Below are 27,365 nucleotides of genomic sequence, written 5' to 3'. Positions count from 1 at the left end.
TGTGCCTAGAAACTGGATTTTCTGAACTCAATGGTCTCAGGCAACTTACATATCCTTGTCTTAATTAATAAAGAAGTGATTTTCTGCCCCATAATAAGACTTGAACTAGGTATGTGGGATCCCTTGCAATGAGAGAACAGACACATCATTCGGCAGGCAGTAAGAGAAGTTGAGAGAAGGGAATAGCATGTCTGTTGTAGCAGTTTACTCGTGTGGCTGTCCACTCTTCTGCAGTGTTTACTGAAGCTACCACCCTGGTGCTGTGGACTCAGCAATGTGTGTGAGATGGGTCTCTGTTCCTTGTGCTATGCCTTGGTCGATTCCAGTGCAGGGATGGAAACACTAGGATGTGGAAGATGCTTAGAGAATGATGGAGGAACGGAGAATAGTGCACAACCCCACAATATAGCACTCATTCAGCACCACCTGGATAGCAAGAATTTGTGCAGAAGTATCCATGCTGTCTGACAAGTGTGGTTTAGCTGCTTGTTCATACATGGAGCTTCTAGACGAGGTCTAGCTTCAGAACCTGGGCACTTCCTTTGCCTCATAGCTCCTGGAGCCACATGAAGATAACTATGAGGACATCTGTTAAAGCTCACTCCTATTTCTACTCCTTTTTTGTCTCTAGGTAGATATGGCTCATGGCCATCCAGGATATTTTGGGAGGATATGGTGGTTTCTTTACCTGAGGGTGAGGCTATGTTTTCTCTCCAAGGCCTCATGTCACCTTGGACCCTTACCTTTCAATGATCTTCATGGATACCCAGTCTTCCGTGTGGATAAACACACCTTCTTGCCTCACCACAAGACCACCCATCCACATCCAACACATAGCATTGAAAACTTGGAGCTAAAGAACAATTCTCTCCTGGGAATCAATCCTCATAAATGTATTTGAAACCTCAGGTCACGTCCTAGACATCAGGATGCGTATACATTATTTTTAATATGAAAATAACCAAAATGTCTTAACAATGGGGCTCGACTAGTAAGTTATCGTGCATTTGTATAGTTGACTGTTAGAGAACTATCAAGAAATTGTGCTTTTACAGAATTTGTAATGTTGGGCTATGTATCCTCCTGGCTTCGGGGCATTGTAATGGGCCTTCTGTTCAGTAGCTGCCATACTTGCACCCTGCACACCCCTTACCCCCAGCAATAGGTGCCACATGTGTTCCCACAGAGGAGCAGTTCCAAACCTGTGGGTCAAGACCCCTTTAGGGGTCACAGATGGTCAAGTCCTTCCTCTATGGCCATGTACAAGGGGCAGCATGTTTCTGTCCCTGGGAGAGAGCTTGCCGCAGGGCATGGACCTCCACAAGTGTTAATGGTTGCTTTTTGTAAGGTTTGTTTGTATATTTTATTTTATGTTCCTCTTTTGGGGGAAAGTCCTCTCTGCCAAGGTTAATGACTCCATGACAATGAGAGACAGCATGAGTCTAGGAGGTGAGAGTATATCTAATGTCCTTAACAAGATAGTAAATGCTGTGACCTTCAGAATGGTCCTTAAGACTGTGGCAAAGAACTCTGAAAACATGAATTCAAGAATGTATAATCTCTCAACTATGCAAACTATAAGGATGCAATATGAATAGCATGAGGGACTTCATGGACCTAAAAGAACAAAGGCAGCTGCACTAATGAGCCAGGTTGTCAGAAATGTACAAAGGCAGGCAGATTCCTGAGTTTAAGATCAACCTGGGACAGGTGAATATAGGTCCAGACATGGTAGAAATGGTAATCTCAGACAGGATCCCACCCAGATAGCTTATTGTCTGTGCTTACAAAGGCTGGCAGATCTCTGAATTCATTTGAAATATTTAAAAAATATATTTGCTGTCCTTTTCTAGGAACCAAGGGGCTAAGGATGCTGATTCATGGGATGATCAAAAGGGAACCTGGAGTAAATGACTGAACTGATATGTAAATAAAAGACTGGGCTTTGGTCCGCAAGAGATAACTGCTTGGAGAGTGAACGCAGCTCTTTTAGAATTTTTTTTCTAGCAGCTTTTCTGACTTTGGTCAGAAAACCCATGAGCTATTCAGAGAGCTTTTACAATTTGTTTCCAGCACAAGAGAGCTGTCTCAAGTAGAAAGCTGTCTGGAGTAGACTTCAGAGCCAAGAGATTATAGAGGTTTTGGAGAAAATAGTAAGCAAAACACAAGGCTGTCAGTGCGTACCCATGATTGAGTTCAAGTCATTCTTTTTGCTGTCCCAAGCACCTTTGTCAGAAGCCCCTCACCAAGCCAAGGCTGGTACTTGGCAACAAATAAGATATTTACATTATGATTCATAGCAGTAGCAAAATTACAGTTATGAAGTAGCAATGAAGTAGTTTTATGGTTACCACAACATGAAGAACTGTATTAAAGGGTTGTAGCACTTGGAATTTTGAGAACCACTGCCACAGAGCCTGAGGGAACTGCCACTTGTTTCTCAGAATTGGGACCACAGGGGAGCACCAACATCAAGACCCAGCTTAGGGCTCAGCTTTTAACGTAAATGTTCACAGCTCAATGCATGGAATAGGAGGGATTCAGAATGCCATTTGAAATAAGATGCCAGCATCATAAAAATTAGCTGACATGAATAATACATATGCTTGGGTATGTGACTGGAAATGTGTAAGACTGCAGCCACTGTGAGGGCGGGGGTATCACAGGTAATGGTTTTCTTTAGAGTTTTTTAGTGTGTCTACTACACAGGAGGCTTGACAGAGATACAAATTATATTTCATTTATTTTTCAAAGCACTACCATGGTCCTTTACCCATGGTCTAGTGTATGTTTGGTTTTGTTTGCTTTGTCTGGGAAAGATTTGAACACAACTCTTGCCCATTTCAACTTGGTTTTCACCGACATCCAAGGTACCTTTAGTGTGCCCGGGCTTGGGGAGTACTCCTTGGGCAGCCACTCCTCTGGGCCCTTTGGAAATATGGTTGGCAGAGCACATTGTGGGTCCTGGAGTGAACTCAAACCTGTGCAGAGAAGCTCATCAGAGGGAGACTGCTGCTGAAGTAACTTGTACTCTAATGCTGGCCATCTTGTGTTTTGGGTGAGCTTGTTCACTATGACAAGTTTAGAGTTTTCACTCAGTCAAGTCTGCTCAGTGCTTAGCCCTTCTCAGCTCCCCAGAGCAAGCCTAAGGGTGTCTGTAACTGGCTCCACAGGACATGGTTGTTATGAAGTTCCTCTTGCCACTAACATTACTCTAGATGGCTATATTTACATACTTACTTAATTCTTTGAGGTAAGGGTTCATAATGTATCTCAGGCCTAGAACTCTTGCAGATTTTACTATCTGAGCCTCCCAGTGTTGCTTGTAATTATTTAAAAAAAAAATCCACACTATTGCTGGCTATTTTGGGGCCTAGGCTGTCTCCCCTCTCCCCTGGCTTTCCCCATGCCCCACGCTGCGGTGTTCCACCAAACTTCCTGTGGTTTGCTTGACGCGGCCCAACCACTATTTTCTCAGTTGTCCAATCCTGTGGCTAGCTGCTGCCAAACTGCTCAGCACTCCAAAATTTCCACAGCGAGCTGGGGGCGCACGCACTCTTGCCAACCCACGCTCCATTGTGGTTACTTTTCCCATGGAGCTCAGTCCTTGCTCAATCTTGCTGTGTCAAAGCCTGGCCAAGTTCAGCCTCAGCTATGTTCTTTCCCTCTGGCCCACCTGAGTTGCTGTGAAATGGAAAGCACCAATCAACAGATAACATAGTCATAGTCACTGGGCTTGGCATCTATCGTACTAAACTCATTAACTATGTTAGAAATCTTTAAAAGAAAGTGTCCACCTCCTGCATTCCTGCTTCTTTTCTTGAACCCAGAAGACCCGCCTCTTCCTCCTTGCCCAGTGATTGGCTTCTTGTGATCTTTATTATTCAGTTAATTAGGAGATAATTCTGCTACATCCCAGTGTTAACATTACAGTCAGCTGTCTGTATGCAGTCTGCATCAGCTGGCAAGCACTCTGCCTTGCTTCTCTCTCCTCGTGTCCTCCATCCTGCCGGGTACCTTTACTTCTGCTATTCTGCTCAACATATCCCTAAGTTTAGTTCCTGTGTGTGGGGAAACCCTGCTAATAAAGGTCAGAGTCTACCATGTTCAGATAGTTCCTCTTAGCTCAATGCAAAATGGTGGACTCCCTTTACCAGCCGGCTTGCCCTTCACTGACCATGTCTGGGGAGTTTGAAACCTGTGGAATGCCAGCATTATAGGTTCAACTTCCTTTCTCTGGATAAGAGCCTGTCCAGCAAGCACCCAGAATTTCTGGAATGCCTTTCCATGCAAATGAGGCATTCTTCAGTACCCTAAACTCTAGCCAATGATACGAGCCCTAGAAATTCCTAACCCCTTCCCCAAATCTATATAGCCCCTGATTCACTCAGAATATAGTTGAGGTACCTCTCTGAAGCTGATCCCAGAAGTCTGTCATTTCTGTCATACTCATGGGCTGTCGGAACCTGTTCTTCAACTTTGCTCCCTTTGTCCTCTTGAGCCAGTGGCCAAAGACCCCAGGGAGAAGGAAGGACCGCATTCATGGTGCCTGTCATTGCCATATGGCTCTCCTCTGGCATTGGTCCTCTCTCTCACCTTATTTTATTCCTGAACTCTACTGGGTTCCAGCAGTCACTATGCAGTATGTCTTCTGGTGTCCCCCACCTAGCCTGACTCCAAGGTCAGTTATTTTCTTGGAAACACACCCTGCCTCTTTTTGTTTGCATTTGTCTGAGAACAGGGCTAACTCCTGTGCTAGACCATAGAAGGTGGCATGCTGTCCAGTGGGTGAATCTCAGGAGACTGCCTCCTGAGGTCCAGCATTAGCTCTTCTGCCCTCCACCTCCACCCCAGAACAGTCAGTTTCCCCAGGCTATCTCAGTCCCAGAGGCCTCAAAGCCAGTTGTTTCCCTGTGTCCTTGGTCATGGCACCTTCTATAACACGCTGTTTTCATGGCAACTTTCACAGACAAGGCTGGTCCAAGTTTGTGTGGACAAAAGCAGTTGTTGCTATTGGGACTAATTGGAGTTAAGTTATTTTTAGTTCCCATGAGGAAAATCTACTGTCTTTGGAATATCACAGGATAAGCCTCATCTTTGGAGTACAAAGCGCTCTGTGCACAAAGAGTTTGCCCTCTTCTTTCCAAAGCAGTGGCACACTTCAGAAGGTTTTTGTGTCCACCCAGCTTTTCATCCTTTCTCCGTCAGCTCTTGGAGCCCCACACAGCCTCTTTGGACTAATTAGAAGAGAGGTTGGTCCTTTTCCCAGGAAATTGTCATTCCTTCTGAGCTGGCCCAAGATGCTCTCTTCCAGGGTGGAGAGAAGAAGGCAGGAGGTGTGTGTTCAGCTAAGGACCTTCAATGAAACTGCAGATCCAGTTACACAGGGACTGGTCTGTTGCCAAAGTCATCAAGGGGGCTGTGTCCATGAGTGAGGCTCCTTAAGATCTGGCCGTCCTGTTTGTTTGTTTTGTTTTGTTTTGCTTTGCTTTTCTTTTTCAGTTTCTAGGATGTTGGGGTCACACTATGGTGTCTCATGGTTGTACTCCAGTTCTATGCCTGGTAGCTAAGGTCAGATGGGCTCAAACGAGATATAAGATTCCATCTTTAAGATGGCTGTAGACTGAGAATTCTGTCTGCTTTCTTCTCTGCTATTCTTATGGCCTTGGGGAGAGGTAATCTTGGGGCACACAATCCCCTAATCTTTTCAACCACCTCTCCTGTGGCAAAGGTTTGATAACCAATGTTGTTTTTGTTTGTTTGTTTATTTGTTTTTAATCTCTACTGAGTATATGACTAGTTCTATAATAAAAAAGATTCGAATGTGTATCATATATGAAACTCCAGAATCCTATGCTTACCAACCTTCTATCTGTGAAATCACTTGTCTAAATCACACACATGACAAATTACCAAACTAATATTAATAAAACTATCATATTAAACTGACAAGATATGTTGGTGGATCTAAATTGCTGGTAGATCAGTGAATGGGAAGCAATGCCTGCAGAACTGGTCCCTTTAATTTTGTGTGTCAAAGTTCAGTGACACAATGTAGAGCCTAGACACTTGCCTTTGCTCACACCAGGACAATCCCTCTCCTCTCTGTGTGCCATGATGTTATTCCCACACAAAGTGGGGTGAACATGCTCCACTTTTTTCTCCGCCTTTTCCTGTATTTATTTTCCATCTGTAAATTTATATAATATGCAACTGCTCAGTTTCTGTGTGGATTATATACCCCTATTCCAGCGTTTTTTAATTTTGATGAAGAGAGTTTATCGGTTTCTGATTTATGACTCACATGGTTGGTTTCGATCCTCAGATTTTTTTTTTGCTGAACCTAGGGATGTCAACAGACACTCTCTTGTTTTCTTTGTTAGGTTCCATAGCTTCCGGTTTTGCTTGTAGCTCTGCAGCACATTTCGAGTTGATGGTTATAGCCGGACAAGGTGAAGGTTTAAGTTCATTGTTTTTGTGCCAAGGTAACTATTTGTCCTTACAAGGTCTTTGCCTCTCAGTTCAGGGAACTCATCCAGCCCTGGATGGTCATATCAGCAACCCCAGTCCACTTAGATTCATGTCTAGTCTGGCTCCTTAGTGCCCCCCTCCCTCTCTCCTATTTATTTATTAATATTTTATTTATTAAACTTCTTTTTCATTTCTGAGTACTGAACCCTCCTCATTGACTTACAAAAGCTAGGCATTCTCTATATAACTGAGCTGTACCCCAATCCCTAACAATCTTTAAAAACAGAGTTCTTTGAGGATTTCATACAATGGGCTTTGATCTTATTAACTCCTCCCTCTAAGACTTCTAAGAGCCACCTACCTGTCTTCCCTACCCACCCAACTGTGTGTGCTTTTTTTTTTTTAACCCATTAAGTCCAGTTTTGTTGTTTACCTTGTAATAGAGGTCATGGAGCACTGTGAAACCTACAGAAGGGACCATCCCCTGAGTAGAAGAAAGGTTTATTGGGAATTAAACTGCCAAGGCTGTCCTAGGTGGGGAATGAGGTGGTGGATGGAGAGAAGCAAAATAGTGGAAAAGCAAGCAGACTATATAACAGTCGGCAGGGTGGGGGGGGGTCTTTGGTGATGCAGGCTGTTCAGAATAACTAGGAAATAGATGCCCATGCTTGACGTAGCTGACTTTTGGGGATGGATCAAGGGATTAAAGAGGTCCTGGTAAACAAAAGTTTGCCTTATTGAGATTTGCTGAGGAATGTTGGACTTATACTTCTGTTTACCCAATAACAATCCTTCCATTTACCAGATCAGAGTCCTTTTGTCACCAGCACTGCCTCAGGTGGCGGGTTAGGGGATGGAAGGAAGGAGGTGGGGGTGGGATGGGGAGTGTACTTTGGACCTAATACACATATTCTTGGATAGGTGATTTTCCTCTAGAGTTTATGTGGTTCCACATAGAGATAAAAAGTGCTACACTTTTAAAGAAAACCGACTTTCCCTCTCCCAGAAGCTACTAATTGCCAATAGCTCCTTAGCTAGGGTTTGGACTTTGTGTCTACCTCTCCTCCATGCCGGGATTTGATCTGCTTGGACTTGATCAGGTCTTGTTCATGTTCTCTCAACTACTGTGATTTCATATGTGCAGCTGTCCTGCTGTGTCTAGAAGATACTGTTTTTGTCGTCCACTGCCACGTCTGGCTCTCCCACTCTTTCTGCTCTCTCTTCTGTAATGGCCTCTAAGTCTTGGGAGGAGATGGGTGTGGTGTAGATGCCGCATTTAGGATTGAGTGTTCTGCAGTCTCATAGTCTCTACCCTTTGGCCAGTTGCGGGTCTCTGCTAATCACCATCTGCTGCAAATAGACTCTTTTCTGATGAGGGTTGAGGGGTGCAATAACTCATGGTGTAACCACAAGTTATTAGGAGTCAGTTTCGAAAAGTGGGCTAATAATAGAATGCATCAGTGTGGGCTGTTGTGACCGCCAATTAGAGAACAAAGGTGTTACACACATTCAGGGTGTGGCACCCAGAACGTGCTCAGGACTTTCTTGCCCTAACAGCCACCCCCATACTCAGGTGATTCCTCAGCTTACTGCAGGACCTCAGCCTGTCCCCTGCTGTCCTACCTTGTCTTCCTCTTTCTTGTTCTTAAGCACATGCACCCAGACTCTTCCCATCACAGTGTCTTCCCATCCTCTTGTTCTGTTTGCCGAGCTCCCTGTGCTCTCTTATTCCTTTGTCTGACCCACTCGCTGGGACTTTGCTCCCAGCAGCAGGTGAGAGCCACAGTAAACAGTAATCCAGGGTCCCACGAGATCTCACCATCTCGGGACCTCTTTGGAGCATTCATACTTTGTGCTTCCAGAAGAATCTAGAGAACTAGCCTGGTTAATCTGAGAATTAGGTCCTGCCCTCTGGTTACAGACCCAGGTTCTGACAGTGATTTCCTGACTTATTCAATGTCTTGATTGAGGTGGGTCACTTAAACCGTGAGCCCAGTTCTTCCTTAGTAAGAATAGGAGAAGAAGAGCTTCTTGAGATCACTGTGAAGATGATGTGTCACTGGAAATAAAAGCCACTTAGACAGTGACAGGTGCACACTAGCACTGCTCACAGCTAACTCATCCTAAAGGTAACATGGGTCAGAGAGCAGAAGGAGTCAGCAATTACAAGGCTGAATGTCTTAACAGTTGAGAGAAAGCCAAGTATCTCGGACCTTAAGCTCAAAGAGATGCTTCATTTTCTCCTTTTTTACTGCTCAGGGGGTAAAAAGAAAGAAATTAAGAAAGAAAGAAACAAAGAAACAAACAAAGAAACAAAGAAAGAAACAAAGAAAGAATAGGAAGCTTATTTCTTGCCCCAGCAAGCTTGGTGGGCAGGTAGTTGAAGCATCCAGTTTGGGTTCAGAGTCCCCTCCTAACTGGGACTGGTGCATTGCCTACAAGGGCATCTATTGTCTTTGGCCCTTCCTGCTAATTTCTCTGCATTCTAGCTGCTTTGAGAACCTTTCTGCCTTCCCATCATGGTGTCCTGTCTCACCACAGGCCCAGAAGTGATAGAACCAGCTCACCATGGCCAGAAGAAGCCTTTTATCCTTCATGCGGCCTCTCTGCGTTTCACTGTGTTTCAGTTTCAACTCTTCAGGAAGAATTCTCTGAGCTTTTATCTCGGTTTTGAACACTTCCGTCCAGTTAAGGCCCTCACTGCAGATTAGAAAGAAGAGTCGATTTGGAGCTAGCAGCCACATAGTGGTGGAGCCATGGTCTATATTTGCATTTCCCTGGTTACTGAAGGCTTAAGGAGATTATCACCAGAGCTATGTGCCCTGCCAAGAATTGGGAATTGGGCATTCAACTCCAGGCCTAGTGCCCACCATCCCCAGGACTGTCAGTCTAGTGATACCAGCAGAAAAGGTACCAGAAGAGGTTTGTGAGCTAGCTAAAGGATGGAGGAGATAAAGGTAGGGGCACTGTAGTAGCAGCAGTGACAGCTGATTGCCATTAGCCTCCTATCCTGTCTTTGTCTGTAAGCCTCTTCGAGTTATTTTTTCATTGTTCAGGAAGCTGAGCTGACAAGAGACAACAGGTACCCTCAGCCGGGTTGGCTTATGTTCTAGTCACTGGGACATAGTTTACAGACCTTCCAGTGGAGACACAGCTACAGCAGCTGCACTGCTGACTAGGGAACTTGCCTTTCCTTCTGCATATCCTACTCTCCTGTTCTGTGAGGAGTGAGGACTATCCTCCTAGTTCTTAAGATAAAGCTGAACTCTGAGAGGTAGTGCCCCTGGCTGCAAGCCTCAGGTGAAGGCGTGGCACTGAGGATGTGCAGCTCTTGGTCTGGCTACCTCCAGGATATGAAGGGAGGATAGCATGATAATCAGTAGACCTCTACTCAGCAGGCTGACAGTTTGTGCACCAAGAAGAGAAGCTTTATAGGGACAGGCATGGGGCGTGTCTGTAGCCCCCTCAGATCTTTCCTGCTTGTGTTGATTGTTACTTTTGTTTCTGGCCCTCTGAAGGCCAGCCAATGGTGCAGCCTCGTCAGTACTCTGCCTGCCTGTGCCCCAAACACTGGATTAAACTCTTATCTTGCTGAAGGTTAGACCTCAGCCTATCAATGGCCCTCTTCATGGGAAGTCAAATCGCTCAGTGGCAGCTTTGACTGCAGTCTTACTTCCCCAGGTCGTGAGGACAGTAGTCATTGTCTTAGTGTTCTACCGCTATGAAGATACACTGTGACCAAGGCAAAGCTTATGAAGGAAAGCGTTTAGTTGGGGCTGGCTTATTGTTTCAGAGGTTTAGTCTATTACAATGGTGGGGGACATGGTGGCATGTAGGCAGACCTGGTGCTGGAGAGGTAGCTGAGGGTTCTACATCCAGCTCTGCAGGCACAGGTAGAGAGAAGAGAGCCTGGGCCTGGCCTGAGCATTTGAAACCTGAAAACCCACACCCAGTGATGTACTTTCTCTAACAAGGCGACACTCATTCCAACAAGGCCACCCCTCCTAATCCTTGTGAAGTAGCACCGCTCCCTTATGACCAAGCATTCAAATTTATGATCTGGTTGGGGGTTCATTCTTATTCAAACCACCACAGCCAAGTTGGTGGTTTTACTGCCAACATATTCATATTCCACTTTTTATGCTATTCCAAAAAGTGCCTGCATGGCGTACTTCACAAAGAATAATGTTTCCACATGCAATTGTCTTTATCCTAGTAATTGCTGTTACAGTAGTACTTGATGATAATAAAAGTCATTGTCATTAAGTAGATTCAGCCAGAACCTGGAGAGGGGTCCACAGGGATCCTCTGCCACCCAAAATTTGGATTTTGGTTGGACATGGCACTCACTGATGTGGTAAAATAAACACTTTGAGTCGATTTCCTTTCTTGAATGACCTCATGGGCCACTGTGCAGCATGTGGTTGTATGTTGTATGTCTGTTGAAGAAAACAGACAATTGTGACAGATGGGTAGCAGGTCGATAGCCATCTCTCTTATTTTTAAAGGGTGGCTTTCTCAGTTAGGATGTATTTAGCATGTTACACTACACACCATTTACAAGGCACAACTCACTGGTTCCAGCATGTTCACAGAAAGACTTTAAACCATGATTACATCAATTTTGAGTTTCACCCGCCTCCCTAAAGAGACCTGTCAGTGGCCTCTCTCCTCTTCTCCCAATCGACTCCCAGCCGCAGCAGTCATTGATCTACTTTTAGTCTTTATAGATTTGCCTTCTCTGGACATTCCTGACAAATGGGCTCAGCTGAAGCGGGGTGCTTTGTGACCAGCCTCTTTCTTCAGAATGTTGGCTTTGGGGCATCCTGTGTTGTGGTTAACCTGTCTTTCCCTTTAATCACTAATCCTAGCTCCACTGGGTAGCTATGGCATGCTTCCCCCACCAGTTTATCCATTGGTGGACAGTGAGTTTGTGTCCCCCTTTGGTCTGTTATGGATGATGTTGCTGGGAGTGCTTACACACAGGCTTTGGATAGAGAAATCTTCATCTTTCTGGGCATGTAGCTAGGAATGAAATTGTTGTGCTATGTGTAATTCTATGTTTAACTTTTAAAATTCCTTCTTGAATCAGCTTTGGAGATTTTATACCACCACTACCCAGCCGCCACCACCACCACCACCACCACCACCACCACCACCACCACTACCACCCAACCACCACCCAACCACCACCCAAACACCACCACTACCCAATCACCACTACCCAACCACCACCACGCAACCACCACCACCATCACCACCAACAACAATCAAAACACCCAACCACTACCACCATCACCACCACCACCACCACCACCAACAACAACAACAACCAACTAACCACACCACTACTACCCCCAAATACCACCCCTACCGCCCAAATACCACCCCTACCACCCAAATACCACACTATCACTACTACCACCACCACCACCACCATGTACCATCACCTCCCGACCACCACTACTACCACCTCCTCCACCACCACCACCACCTCCCCACCCAAACACTACCACCACCGTCCAAACACCACTACCACCACCCAAACACCACCACCCAAACACCACCACCACCCCCCAAATACCACCACCTCCTTCACCACCACAACAACCACCACCACTACCACCACCACCACCACCACCACCACCACCACCACCACCACCACCACCGCTGTATCTCTTGGGAATCTGTTGATTTTTATGTAAAGTTTAAAAGTTCATTGGTTAAAATGTATTCATAATATTCTCTTCCCTTCTTTCTGTCTTGGCACTGTAAGGAGATCAGATTTAATATTCTCATCTGCACCTTCTCTCTTCTTCCCTTGATCATTCTCTGTGGCCTTTTGTACTTTAATGAGTTTGATATTGCCTTTTTAATACCACAGTGATCAGGCCTAGCTGTCAAGCTCCTTCCTCTCCATATCAGGAGGGGCAAAGGACAGAGCATCTCATACTGGCTCCCCATGCGCAAGGGAACCCGGAAAAGTGGACTTGGAGCTCTCAAAGAGAATTTTGTCTTTGAACCAGGGAGCAGCAGATTCCTCAAGAAGGACAGCTGTGCTGTGAGGGAAGTGGGCAAGTGGCATTGGGGACCCAGGACAGCCTAGATGAGCCACGCTGTCTCTCTTGATGCTTTCACACGGGGACATATGTGGCATGCATGACGAGAGACTGAGACTTGGAGCCATTAAATAACTCCCCCAAAGTCATGCAGCTACCATGGGCAGAACTCGACTAGAGTACCAGTCTCTCTCTCTCTCTCTCTCTCTCTCTCTCACACACACACACACACACACACACACACACACACACACACACACACACACACACCTTCTTCATCTTATTAGTTTGCCCTGTGCTCTGCCCCCTCCCTTTGTTGAGGGTTGTCTCCTGTTGGAATGGAGCCTGGCACCCTGGGAACACAAGGAGAGTCCCTCCCAATGGCAGCCTCAGGGCAGCCTCTGGCTAAAGGTGTGCAGCTGTGTCTGACACTCTCCAGTGCTATGATTTCACTGTTGTGCTGCCCCATTTTGCTACAAAACAAGGTACCTGACTTGTCTACGAATCTCCTAGAAGCCCTGAACTTAGACCATAAACCCATTTCCTTCCTCACGAAGGTGTGCAAACTCTTCTCTTCCTGACTAGGCTCACTCACTCTTCCTCCCCTTCCCTCCCTCCCTCCCTCCCTCCCTCCCTCCCTCCCTGCCACAGCCTCACTGCTGGAGGCATCCCCCAAGCTCTCTGGGTAACCACAAGCCATTGTGTATCCCATACCATGTACTCTCTAGTTCTGTCTACCCTAAAGGAAGTTGGGTCAGGTGATTAGGTCTGGACCCCCTTGGACCTACCCCTTAGCAGGTCTGGTCTCCTGGGCCAAAGGGACATTTTTGTTGCTGCCTTGAACTCTGATGTTTTCCTTCAGTTCTAGGACTTATGAGTTTAAAGCCCCTGGGTAACACTGAGTATTAAACTGCTACTAGATCTGGTCATGCTGTTCGGATCAGTGCCTTGTGAGCAACCATGTGCTTACCAGAACGGTGGGGATCCAGAGGCCCAGTGGATGAGGTGACAGGATACGAGCGCATCAACCAGAGAGCAACCTACATCCTATCTTCTTCACAACAGCAGTTCTGGGGGGTAGTGGGGGAGCTAGGTGGGCAGAGTAGAACCTACCCTGGAAACAGGGAGTGGGCAAAGGGAGCCTCTGGGTTGGGCATTCCTTGCCCTCCCCTGTGGAACCTGTCAGACCCCTCCTCCTGGGCTCTGACCTTTTCCCCTGTTTCCTCTTTGAGACTAGCTCTTCCCCCATGCACCTCTGACTAGGCTGCCTTGTCTCTTCAGCCCAGCTAAGGAGCAACCCCTTCTAGGGCTTTCTACGGCCACAATCTGAACTTTTGTCCATTCTCAAGGTCAGATGGGCTAGAAAATATAGTCTCTGTCAGAGTCTGGAGATTCACCTGTGGACCTGCCTGCACGCTTGCACTCCCGTCTCTCTGTCTGTTGGTGTCTGCCCACTTTCACGTCTGTTTGAGTACAAAACAGTATTTTATTTCACTCTTGACTCCTGACCCCTCTCAGAGATGCTGAAGGTCACTCCTGAGAGGAGCAAAGGCAACACTTTATTCAGCCGTCACCTTCTGCCTCCAAAATATGACTTGGGATAATTCTGCATGGCTGGAGGGAGGTACAGGGAGGGCCTCTCACTCGAAACCCTGCCATCTCACACCACCCCTGTGCTGCCTGTTTCTCTCTGGGTTTCTGGGTTGACAGGAGATGGGAGGTGCTGTGCAGCTCAAGACCCCCAAAGACTTAACTGGTCAGAATGAGGTGGAGGAAGCGACTACCTTTTTTTTTTTTTTCTTTCTTTTTTGGAGCTGGGGACCGAACCCAGGGCCTTGCGCTTCCTAGGCAAGCGCTCTACCACTGAGCTAAATCCCCCCCCCCTTTTTTTTAAATCTTTTTCTTTTTGCCTTTTGTCTCAAGTTAGGAACCACTGCCTGCGCCTAATTATCAACCTCATGTATTACTCAGGACTCTGATGTTTGTATCCTAACAGCCTGGCCTTTCCAACATTAAGCTGGATCACTAGAGGACTTTTCTAGTTGAATCAGTCTCTCACGAGCTTGACTCTTCTGTTTCAACCTCCAAAGGTGCACACCAGCCCAGGAAGTGGGCCCTTCTCGCTCCACGTGTCCCTAACACGCTTTTCGCCTTGTCTGTCTGTCGCGTCTCGTCTGGCACTGGAGGGAACAGAAGGGCCTCAGTGGCAGCTACAGAGCAATGGCCTTGTCAAGTGCTCGTCAGAGAAAGCTTCACCACCCGTGCCTGACTCGATTAGAAGCCGCAGTGGCACTGGTAATCATATGTGACATTTATGTGAGCATTCCACTTCACACTGTGCCGGCCCAATGTTTTCATCAGCAGGGCTCCGCCTGTCTGCCGGAGCTGTTCCAGGCTGCTGTTGTTTTAATCCCTTTTCCTTCCCAGCATTTTCTCCTGACTCCGAGCGTTTGTGGCGTTGGGCTTTGTTTGCTCTATCTCCCGTTGCCTTTGCCAGTCTCATTCTGTCCCCTCCGCCCCATCCCGGTAGGCACAGGCCTGGCCACTGCTTCTCATCTTAATGCAGCTCCTGGCCAACCACCCTGGAATAACATTGCCTTTCTTCTTGCGACAGTATCCCCTCACCTCTGCAGAGATAGCACGCGTTCATTTTAGAAAGATAAGGAAAAGCAACTTTTAAATCACACTTAATCCGACCGCCAAGAGTAGTGCTATCGTTCTCAGACTCACATCGTATTGATATCTGTGTCTAAAGCACTTGGTTTATGTAAACCGGTTTGGAGTTGCTCTTTGGCAGCTACTGTTCCCCTCCGCATCTGACAAAGAGACTTCTTGTCATTCTGCAGGAGCATGACTCTCCGTGGCTTCCCAGTGTGTGGTAGATGGAGAGCGGTAGGCAAGCAGACCCTTGCTGGGGTGTGGTGGGGACGTGATCCAGCCTCTCTCACCTTCTCTCCACCTTCTCTCCACCTGGTGACTCACCTTATTTGGAATGCCCCTTAATCCTATGCCCTCCCCATGCTCATGCCTAGATCTGTCATCCCCCAATGGCCCAAGGAGCCCGTCTTCACCTGAGAAGGTCCCCTGTTCCCTGCTAGGCAGGTGGGGGCAGTGAGCCTTCCCTGTATAGAGACAGCACAAGGCATGTGCCTTTCCATCCTCCATCCCTCCCAGCAGCTGGAGTGCTAGAATTCTCCTCCCAGGCTTCTGGGATAGAAGACTGTGGGAGATGGCCTCTGACGTCTCTCTGTTGCCTTCATGCTGTCTTCTCTGCCCCTACAAAGCTCATATGGTTTTTCAGGGATGCCCTCTGCTTGTTCACCCTTCCGCCTCAGAACTGTGCTCTCCCTATGCTTAGATGGGGAAGGTGAGCCTCAGAGCCATGGCTCAGGTCACACTCCAGCTGCCATGCTATACCTAGAGAGAGAGGGAAGCATCCCAGTCTAGGTGAACGCTGACCCTTAAAGGTCTAGCTCCAAAGGCCCATGGAGCTGGCCCAGAGTGTCTGTTGCCAGCCACTTCTCTGGGCTACAAGATGGACCTGACCATTTGTCCTGTCATGGATTAACTCAGTCGGTAGAAGGCAGCTTCCTGTGGGTGGAGAATTAAAGAGAAATGTTAAAATGATGACTCAGACTTGGGCTGATTGTTAAGTGAAGGACTTAAGGCTGTGAGTACTGCTCAGAGTGCTAGAGACCAGTCAGCATCACAAGACCAAGAGAGACTCGAGAGTGGCATCAGGGGGTCTAGGTTGACATTGTCTGTGAAAATTGGCATGAGTTGGCACAGACTGTTTCTCCTGATTGCCACCATTGTTCATTGTAAGCACTTGCTCGCCTGCACACGCTCCTTGCATTTGCTTGGTTCCCTCTGCTTCCCTCTCCTCCATTCTCTCTTCTTTTCCTTCCCTTTCTTCTTTCTCCCCCAACTCAGTGAACTTGAAGGCAAGGGATTGAGTTGAATTTACCTAAAATAGCGGCTGTTGGTATGCGTACATCTTATTGAATGAGTCATTGCAGGCAACGACACAGCTTAATCCATTTTGGATTTTGGGATAGTTTTCAGAAGTGGTTTCTGCTCAGCATAACTTCTCATGTAGGTTTCTAGAATTTATTACCAGCTAAGGTTGGGAAAATGTGGCTAGGAAGCCATTGTGATAAGATCAGGTACATTTACAAAAACCGTTACAGTACTTCTTAACTATGAGCAGGCCGGGGCAAATGTCTTCTCTGTTCCATCCCCCCTCTTTCTCCATGTGCAACATCACTGACAGAGGCTGCGAGTAAGCCAGAGTTCAGGTGGATTATGCAGTTTACATAGACTCACATGACAGAGGGAGGTGGAACTGCATTTTTTATCAGTCCTAAACCAACCGTGGACACCAGTTAGATCTCAGGGGTGTATAACCTGATCCCCAAGATATGTTGCAGGAGGAATAGAAGACAAAGCAAGGGATCAGTGGTTAAGATCGGCAAACAGAAACACCAGAGACCATGTTTGAGATGAAGTCAGCGTTGATCCTAGGGAGGAAGACTCCAACTATGCTGTGGGCCATCTGGGAGAAGCCATGACTGGAGGTGAATGGGACATCGTCTTTGGGGGCCGAGGTCTGGCCCCATTATCTCTATGAGTCCACTAGCATGGTCCTGCTCTGACCCAGAATACAAGGTGTGGGCCCGGCAGCTCTGCTTTTGTTCAGACCATGTGGTGCACAGATTCATGGGAAGCCAGCAGCCTTTTCCGCAGGAAAGACACACTCTCACTCAGAAGGGTGGTTCTCAGGACAACTATCACATGGCTTCCTTATAGTTTTACATATCTGTGTCTCACTAGGCCATAGTTCTGAAAACTATGAAAGGATTCATAGTTTTGAATCCTTAGTTCTGAAAGGATTTTGGTTGCAGACTTTCCTGAGTCAGAACAAATGGGTAAGGTAGGCCCAGGGCCTGGTACAACCCAGAGCACCTCTTCCTAGATGTGTATCCAGGGAATTACCTGACAACAGGACGGACTCAGACTGGTCAGGAAGAACCATTTTCAGACATCAGCACAGAAGACCTAGGGACATGCATGGATGGGGAGCTGAGGGACTAGAGGGTCATAACCGGAGAAAGATGGGTCATGGGTCAGAAGTGAGAGATGCTTCTGGAAGGTGTAGCTTTGTACTAAGTCCTAAGGAGTAAGCCCTTATATACTGGAGAGAAGGTATAGGGAGTTCCAGGAAGAAACACCTCATAGTTTTTGCTAGTTTAAGCTAGACAACAGGCTGACCCTAAATGTCAATGAAGTAAAGCAGAAATCGATGTCATTGCACATTACACATAACAAGAGGTTGACGGAGGCTTGGGAACTTTCCTTACATACCCTTTCCGTCCCAAGAATCAGTCTGGCTAGTCCTGCCTTGTCCTTGTTGCATAGTAGAGAAAAAGTACTCAAACACACAATGGTCCAATGCCATCCAACATAGCTAATGCCCTTCTGCTTGGCCAAAGCCATGTGCCTGGGGCGTCCTGTCCCATGGTAGCTATGCTGAGTGAGGTGTGGTGGTGTGAGAGGTTCTCCGTATCACAGTCCCATGACTCCTGGGCCAGCCCAGGGGTCTTCAGAACCACGTTCTCCATGAGCAGGTCTTCTAAGGGCTGTACTTCTGACTTGAAAGCCTCATGGACCTCGCCATGTTTCTGTACTCTTTGGCCTTTCCCCCCCAGTTTGAATTGTGTTGTTGCTCTCGTGCTGCTGCAACACTTGACAGATTCTCCGAGAAGAAGGGAAAACCTTCTGCATAAATCATCCTGAGTAGCATTTTCTAATTTGGATCACGGCAAAACAACTCTGGACAATTTTTACTCTTTATTTCACCATGGTTCCTCTGACAGGCCATTGTGAACTGCCGGAATGTAATCCACCAGAGTCATATATTTTCAGGGTGATATGGGTTTAATCCCTCACCGAGGCAGTCATGTCTCTCTCTCTCTCCCTCTTCTGCAGCACAGAACTTGTAGTGCTTAATGACATTGTGGTAAGATAGGACAGAGTCTCACTTTCATCATGATGGGCTGAAAAAATGACCAGTCACCATGTTCTTTTCGTTGCCTGGGTCTGCTGCGATTATACGGACACAGTGTTGTGGTCTGGCCTGTCTCAGACTGGAGTCCCTGTGAAGCACCAAGAGAAAGCACTTTCTAGACCAAGAGACCCTGGGCTCAGACCTGAGTTCTGGCCAACTTTGGAGGGTACATTTAAGTTGTTCAAAGAGGGAACTGGGCTAGGTGGCCTTCAAGATTCCATGTGGCTATAATAAAATGTGCCCAGTAGGCAGGTGTCTCATGTGTACAGGCCTTGTGGAAGGAACACCATCCATCCTAGGATATGTTGTGAACCCGTTGGTCAAGCTCTGCCTGAACACTGCTGGTATCTCCCCATCCCATTCTCCTGTATAGAATTGGGGTGTCAGTGCTCTCTCCTAAGGTGGCTGTAGGGTTTAGAGGCAAATTCAAGACCAGTGAAGTTGGCACCTGTTACACAGAAGTACTTTCTTACTAATTTTCTCATTGTTATATTGGAAAACAGCCTGGCAATGTTGAATGAGTCCCCAACCTCAGGGCCTCTGGGTATAAAGAATTAGGAATGATCTGGAAGCTCCTTTTGATGTCTGTTGGACAGCCTGGCAGGTAGAAGGGCAAGAGTGGGGGCTTCTGGTGTTTTGTATTTGCAAGGTCAAGATTATCTTTGCATATTAATCCTTCACCAGCACCTTTTGTCTTTTTAATGTCTTGGTGAGAGAAAAGAGAGTGTGAGAGGCACAGCCAGCTCCCTTGAAGGTTGCTTTTCCATGTGCCTGGTGAATGCAAAGGCAGAAGTTCATTTCCAAGCCTTTGATCTAGTCACTAACTCCCTTGTCTTCTCATGTACTCCTGAACCAACCATCTCTTCTACTTACACCACAGTCTGCAGAATCACTTCCTATACATTTAGCTCTGCTTGCTTTTGTTCACAGTCCATGTCAGCTGTGGGTTGGCTGCGGCTCCAGCCCCACCACTACATAGGCCTGTCCCTTTGCTGCTGTCAAAATGGAGAGGGACATGCATGCACAAGGGCTCAAGCAGCTCTTCCCAATTGTCAACTCATCTATTCCTCTGAGAGGTCCCAGGAGTGATAGCTAGGAGTGCTGGCCAGCACTTATGATGCTGAGAACCTTTGGCATGTGCCTTCTAGAGAAGTTTAGGGAAGTGACTACTGGTCCGTCCCCAGCAGCAGACTTTTACTTGGTAGCTTTGCAGGTTTTCCAGTATGCAGTGGAACTAGAGGGGCCCTAAGCCATAGTGGGAGAGCTACGCCTCCTTACAGATGAATAGGCCATGCTTTAGACTCTGGAGGAAACCGAAGAGTCAACATCAGAATGGGCCATGTAGGAAGGTAGGGAGGACAAATCCTGGGAGTTCTGCTGTGCTCTGCCTGCTCAGCCGTGGCTTTCCTTGAGCACCCTGGGAGACTGTGCAGCCTTGATTGACAACAGTATCCAGCAGTATCCTTAAAGCCCTCCATGATGGATGCTCGTAGCGAGGTCCCTAGAACTGGACGGTCTGTACAGAAGCTTAGCTTCAGACAAGAGGCATGTGTTAGTTGTTCTAAAGGTAGTGGAGCCTGAAGGTCAGGAAAAAAGGCAGCAGCCTAAGGACTCTTGTCAGGAGAGATCCTAGCTGCCTGAGGCCAAGGAAAGATTAAGTTTTGCCATCCCCAAATCTGAGACCACTACTGTTCCTGAGGATAGCTGTATTTTCCTGCTACTGAAAGACTCTTCCTTTAAATAAAGTATTACATTTTATGTTTCACTGTGATGTGTTGAGCTCTGTGTGTTCCCTCCTCTCGGTCCTTCAGTGCAAAAATTAAAGATGCCACATTTTTCGACGTGATACATGTTGAAAGGACTGTTACTAGTTAACAGTTTTAAGAGAATCATATACATGCATATATAGATACATATATACATACGTGTATATGTGAGTGTGCACACATATTTTCTATAAAAAGCGAAACCACAAAGTTTGCAGGCAAATGGATGGTACTAGAAAAATTATATTGAGTGAGATAACTCACACTCAGAAAGACAAGTGGCTTCTAGCTTCAAATCCTCCAGTACGACTACACAACATGGAGTAACCACAGAAACCAGGAAAGTATATGGGGACCATGATGGGGACAGACCTTGAGAAGGGACTAACAGGATACAGGCAATATGAAATGGGAAATGAAATAGTGGGGAGTGGGCTCTGAGTGGGGAGAGTGTAGGGAGATCAGTACAGAATGAGTAGTGACAAGGGACAGATAACGCCAAGGTTGTTTGATAACCTCAAGAAATTATATTATTTTATATTTTCCTAAAATTATGTACAACATATATAAGTGTATATATTTATATATGCATAACATATCTGTACATACACACATACAAACATATGTACATACACATATACATAACATACATATGCACATGTGCATATATAACATATATGCATACATACATACATATGGAAATTATACCATGGGGGTGGACAATGGTCCCCACAAGAACCATGACTAGAACTTGTAAAATGTATGATTTCGATGACTGGCTGGACCCCAGCATCTTCTCTTGTCCTTACTAGCCATAGCTTTCCATTCTTTCATGAAAAAAGAATCTCGCCTATCTTCTTTTAAACTGGTTTCAGTACTCACTGAGTTTTAAGCAGCCTTTATATAGTCAGATATAGGCTTCTTTGTCCCCAGCTTGCTTTTGAAGATAGAGTGAAGTTTGGCTGAGGCCCCACCCCTTTTGTTTTCTGTCCCCACACCTGTGTGTATCTTCACTGCGTGTACTGTCTCTGCTACTATTCCTGTTCTGTTGTGGACTCTCCCTGTCTTGAGCTCTGCTATAGTGTTGGGATATGGGGCTAGATCTCAGTCTATTTCTCCTGGCCTCGCCCACCCACACTGCGTAACTCAGAGGAAAGTCCAGAACTTGGTCTGGGAGTCAATTCCAGTTCTCACATCAGCACCGATGTTGGGTTAAGTCTGCCTACTCAGGTTATAGCCTGAGGTCTGTGCAGATTTACACACAAAATTAGAACCTTTCTCAACTGCTTTTTCCCATGTATACACCACAGAGCCTGCATGGACCCCAGCTCAGGTCCTGGCTTTCTAGGTAGGAGAAGTTTCTGTTGAAGTTCACTGGGTTTGGCTGGGAAGGATCAGGCCAGTCAGATAGAAGGTGCTCAGTGGATGTCCCTCAGCACCAGTGGTCTGGGAGGGTGGCGTCCAGTGACCAAATTGTGCTCTTACCCACACAGCACTGCCCACTCTCATTTGCTTCATGAGAGCCAATGGAAGCCCAGTGAGAAGAAAGTATCCAGATGCTAGGCAAGTGAAGAAGGTGGGCCTGAGGCACCACATACCAGGATCAGGGTTGGGGTGTGATGGAGGTGTGGGGATGCCAGCAGGTGCAAGTGACAGGAGTTGGTGTCCAGAGATGCCGTAGAGGTCCAGAGTACCCAGACAGCGACTTTGGAGTCTAAACTCGGGAGAGTGGACCAGATGTCATTGTGACTCCAGTGTTCTCAAGGGCTTCCCTAGAGTATCTTACCTTTGTCATCACCAGCACCAATGTAGGCACCGAGGACAGACTGCACTTCTCTCCATCCATACCTTGAGGTCAGTGCTTCCCACATCAAGGATCAAAGCCACAACCACTTGCCTCTTCCTGTTTCTCTTATAAGTTTGCTCCAGAGCTGACCGCATCCCTCAAATTCCAAGAGAATTCAGTCCTATTTAGACTTTTCTTTGGCCACAGCTATAGACGTTGTGTGGTACTCACTTCTAATGCTGTGAGGCTTCACTGTGGCCCCTGCCTGCTATTGCTCCTTGCTGTATACCACTGTCCAGCTCAGGACTCCATTCAGCGTGTGCTGGGCCTACCATTCTCCAGTTCCAACCCTTCCTCCCCTACCTGCACATGGTATACAGCCATCGCTGCAGGACGCTTCACTTATCCATCCACCATGTTTCTCAACAGCTACCTGCTCCTCAGGAGCCCTAGCTCCCTTTGCAGTAAAGTGGGGGTACAGCAGTGCCTGCCACCCAGGGGCTCAGAGAGCTGAAAAAGAGTGGCGAGCATTTAGTTTCTGTCTGCTGGGCTGAGTGGTGAACGTGCCACAAGAGCTAATGGTGCCTGGTCCATAGAAAGAGCCTGCGTATCTCTGCAGTAATGGCGTCCCCTCTCACTGTGTCTTTTCATTCTAATTCTTCCCTTGCACTGTGCCTCTCAAAATGAATTTTGACTTTCTGGAAATGTATTTAAAGTTTGATTTTCTAAATCCGTATTGCCTCCCTACATATCCATAGCCTATAAATATATTTGGTATTTATGCTATTTGTTGATGGTAATGAGAATGCTATCTTATACACATGCTAATTAGGCACTTTCCAATTTGTGGAGCCCTCCGAGAATCTCAAGGCTTAGGATATTTTGGTGGAAATTAGGCCTCGGCAAGCACTCCAGATTGATCTTTGCCAAGGCTCTGCCCTACTCCTTACCTCTCTGCACTCAGGCCTTTGGAGTCTGTGCCCATATCTCTCACTCCATCACACCCTGACCCTGACCTAGGCCAGCAAATCACGTATGAGACCCAAGTCCTGCTGAAGGGCAATTAGTAGCTGCTGTGTAAAGAATGATGGCAAAGGGGAGGCCAGGCTCAGAGTTCCTATGAGGATGCCTTCATGAAGACCACAGGGGAGGGTCTGCCGGGTGTGGGGAAGAGGGAAGTGGATGGAACAGGCCCACAAAGGTGAGGTGCAGCAGGGGCAGGTGCACCCATTAGGCTTCCAGCTCACTGTGGGGGATGAGGCATGGGCAGGTGGAAAGGAAGAGGTTCTGGGGAAAAGCAGGCTTGGGCCTGTGTTTAGATTTTTTTGGGAAGGTGAGAACATGTGCTGGAGCATCAGGGCATAGCCAGACCTTCCAAAAGTTGTTCTACTAAGCAATGGCAATAATGAAGAGACACAGTCTCCATGAAGCCTGGCCGTCCCATTTTGATATATATGTAGGTCATTTAAGACTCATAGCAACCAGGATATTTTTCTGGCTCACAACAGTCATGGCAGAGGTAACCCATGATTTCTTGTACACATCTAGGCTCAATGCTAGGGACCAAGTGGACCTTGGCTAGGCCCCTGTGATGCTCAGTAGGGGCACAACCTAGTGTCACAGGGACACTTTGCCCCACTGGACATAGAAGTATGCCTGCCTCTTCAGACCTCTCCCGATCCCCCCTTATACTACTGCTCCCATGGCCACACATATCTTAGGCTTAGTTTCCTCTTTCATTGATATAATCCATGATGGTGAGGTGGCCTTGAGAATGAAATGAAAGGGTAGTGGGACCCCATTATGTTGGGGATGGGGATGGTATGGGGGTACATGCACACAGGCAGTGAGTATCTGGTAGTTGTTCTCTTATCCAGGCCTACGCTTTTGCTTCTTTTTTGCCAATTTGTTAGGAGCTATACTTAAGTGGCAGCATGCAGGAGAATTTGCATCCTAATACTGAAAGATACCTGTACAGGAGCAGTGATGCAGCTTGGCAAGCTTGGTAGGTTCAGCGCTGCCCACAGGGGACTTTCATACTAAGGATTTTATTTTTCATTTTCATGGAGGGTCCTTCCATCCTTATTCTGCTTTCATTTACCTTCTGGATTGGTACATGGCAGGACCCCAGGATATAGTGTGGTGGATTTAGCATTGGTAGCTGTTCTGAGGTGTGTGAAACACTTGAGATTTTGATCCTGTTGGTCCCCTGGCTTATGTTTTTTACATTTACTTATTATGCATGCACGAGTACGTGCATTTGTATATGTTTTACATGTACACATATGTATGATGATGCAGATACACAAATACCAAGACATTCATGCATGTGGAATCCTGGGTCAGATTGAAGGAGTTCGTTCTGCCCTTCTACCAGGTAGTCCCAAAGATTGAACTCAGATGCTCAGGCTTGGTGGCATGTGCCTTTGTCTGCTGAGCCATCCCACCAGCTGGCTTCTTTGGCTTCTGATTAGCATGGTGAGGGAAACACATGTCCTTAAAGCCAGAGCTCAGACCCTTTCATGGAGCATGCTTGCCTTCTTTCTTCACTGCCATGCTAGGGAATAAGCTACCAGTGCTCTGTGTGTCCTGGTCCTCCCTGCCTGATGTGAGCTAAATGGATTCCAGCTACTTTCTTCCCTCTTGGCATCAGCACGAGGCTCAAAGAAGGTTGGTTGCCTTCTTGCCATGAAAACAGATATAGTCTTAGGTTTAGTGTCTAGACAGTATCTGATGTCCCCTGGGATGGGGGGAAGAAGCAGGAACTTACCTGGATCCTGCCATGCACATGGCGGTGGTCCTCTGGCCTCCTCTGGGGGGTGTTTTTTCCCCCAGCCTAGTGAGAAAAATGCTTTCTACCCAGGCTCAGTGAGAAGGCTAAGCAGCCCTTAGGTCCCCTTAGCCATACAAGGCAGAGAACCTTCCAAGCAGCTGGTTTCCTATAGTGAAAAAGAAGCTTGAAGGGACACCTCTGTTGAGCTAAACATACCCTGGCCTGGCCTCACTTAGGCAAAATGACTCTGCAGGAAGCTTGTGTAGACCAGGACAAAGCTCGGAGACCAGTGAGTGACCTGTCCAACGCACAGTGACTTTCAGCTAGACCCAGGCATTTTCCCACTTACTGGGATTAACAGGAAATCTGCCATGAGTTCTATAGACATTTTAATCTCAGTAACAATGTCTGTAGAATCCTTAAGCAGGCTGGAGAAAGCCACCAATCTCTGTTTAGAAGCAGCAGATCTGAGGGTTGAGGAGGTTTCTGGCGCTGGTGGAGACAGCATCCACCATGCTAGGCCCGGGGTTCACAGCAGTTGTGACTGTGTGGCCAGCTGCTCCTTGAGGTGTCTTTGTCCAGTATCTGCTTTGTATAGGGTTCTGCTAGTGCCAATTAGAAAACAGCATTGCCTGAGAGAAGGGAGATTGCAGTGGGCAAGACACCTGACATGAACTTCAGTAGAATGATACCTTCAGCAGCCTAGGACACTGAGGGGCAGTAATAAATAAGCCCACTAGCATTTGTGTGGCATTTCATACCACACAAAACATCTTTAGATAGCCCATTTTGATCTTCAGCATAAATTCCTGTAATAACCATAATCTTTTCTAAAAGTTCCGTTGACACAGCAAACTGTCCATCCACTTGAAGTGTACAGCATTCCAACACATTCAGAGAACTATGCAGTCACCATCACAGTCCCTTTCAAAACATTCTCCTTACCCCATAACAGCTATAATATTTTTGAGCACCAATTACACAAAGTAAGCCAGGCAAATGCTCCCAGATCCTGCGTGTGGGATGCGAAAACAATTGTGTGGCTGCCGCAGGTGACCCAGGTTCTATGTAAAATGAGCTGTCATCCAGACTGTGTGACCTCCCAGGTCCCTCTTTCCCTCCACACAGCTCTCCATCCATGAGAAACAGCCCCAGATCTGTGGTATCCCTTCAGATAGTTGAACTCCTGTTTACCTGTGTGTGTTCCTTCCTCTCTCTGCTGCACCTCCGAGACTATGGGGAACAAGGCCATGCACCATGTTGCTCTGCTCTTCGTTTATTTGGGACCCTGTTGTCCTACAAGCCAGTGACCCTGTCCCAATAGGAAGCTGCTTCCTTGGTACTCAGGCATGTGGGAATATGAGGGAGGGGCTTATGCTTCTCTAGACAGGGATGCCCCTACTTTCTGTCCTCACACTTCTCAGGGGACTTTGTGGGAGCAGCATCAGCTATGGGTCATGGGAGACATGAGTATGTTTTCCCCTTAATACCCAGTAGATGTGTGTGAATTTTAGACAAGTGCTTACCAGTGTCGTAGGGAGTATTCTGTGTTGGTAATAAGGGTCCGGTATAGACCCCACTGCATCCTGGAAGCCAACAGACAGGCAGGGACTTCTCAGGGAACACTGTCTGGCTGGGCCTTCAGGGCATATGGAGTTGACTTAAGCTTAACACTTCTCAAAGTTATCGGGTTTTTTTTTTTTTTTTGTGCAGATGAAGTAATAATACAGAGGTGGGGGGGCACCTTTAAATTAGTACTTTTCTTTAAAAATGGGAAATATCTGAGAGTTTAAAAAATAAGGAGTATTAAGACCAAATTTTGCAAACATTTAAAAAATGGTACTAGGGACCAAAACCAAGACTTTGTACATGTGAGGAAAATGCTGTGCCAATGAGAGACACACATTTGTTTGCTGGCTTGCTCTGTGTCTGTATGATGAATATGTAGGTCCAGGTGCATATGCCCCCCACCCCCTATGGAGGTGGGGACCACTTCGGGGAGTCATTCTCTCCTTCCAACATGGGCTGGAGGACTCAGACTCAGGGTGTCATACTGTTGTAGTGAATGTTTTAAATTTCTTTTAAAAACTATTTTACCTGGTGAAAGATACCACCACCACCACCAGTCCCCCCCTCAATTTCTTTGTAAAAAGATAGTTTCACTACATAGCATGGGCTGTCCTTGAACCTGCCCTGCATCCCAAGCTAGCCTTGAAGTCACAGTCACCCTGCTCTGAGAGCTGGGATTTCAGACCTGAAGCACACCAGGCTATATGGACTAATTTTAATTGTCTGTTAAGAGAATGCAGTAGACTTCCAGTCCCATGCATGTGTTGTGGATACAGTGACTCCTCTGATTTACCTAGATGTGTAGAAAAAAATTGTAATCACACAAAATCACAAATACTTCCAGAAGATATTATGGAATTAATGTATAGCTCTT

At 46.8% G+C, this 27,365-nt stretch overlaps 1 protein-coding gene and 1 pseudogene across 2 annotated transcripts in view; both read left to right on the top strand.

Annotated features, from left to right (window-relative positions):
- The window catches only part of Trappc9 (trafficking protein particle complex 9), a 464,527-nt gene that overhangs the window by 333,171 nt on the left and 103,991 nt on the right, over positions 1-27,365 (top strand). The window lies entirely within an intron of this gene.
- Positions 1,973-2,038, top strand: LOC116890420 (annotated as a pseudogene).

Source organism: Rattus rattus, chromosome 1, assembly GCF_011064425.1.
Source record: "Rattus rattus isolate New Zealand chromosome 1, Rrattus_CSIRO_v1, whole genome shotgun sequence".
Classification (NCBI taxonomy): domain Eukaryota; kingdom Metazoa; phylum Chordata; class Mammalia; order Rodentia; family Muridae; genus Rattus; species Rattus rattus.
Note: the sequence above shows the minus strand (reverse complement) of the source record. Positions and strands in the feature narration are given on the sequence as shown.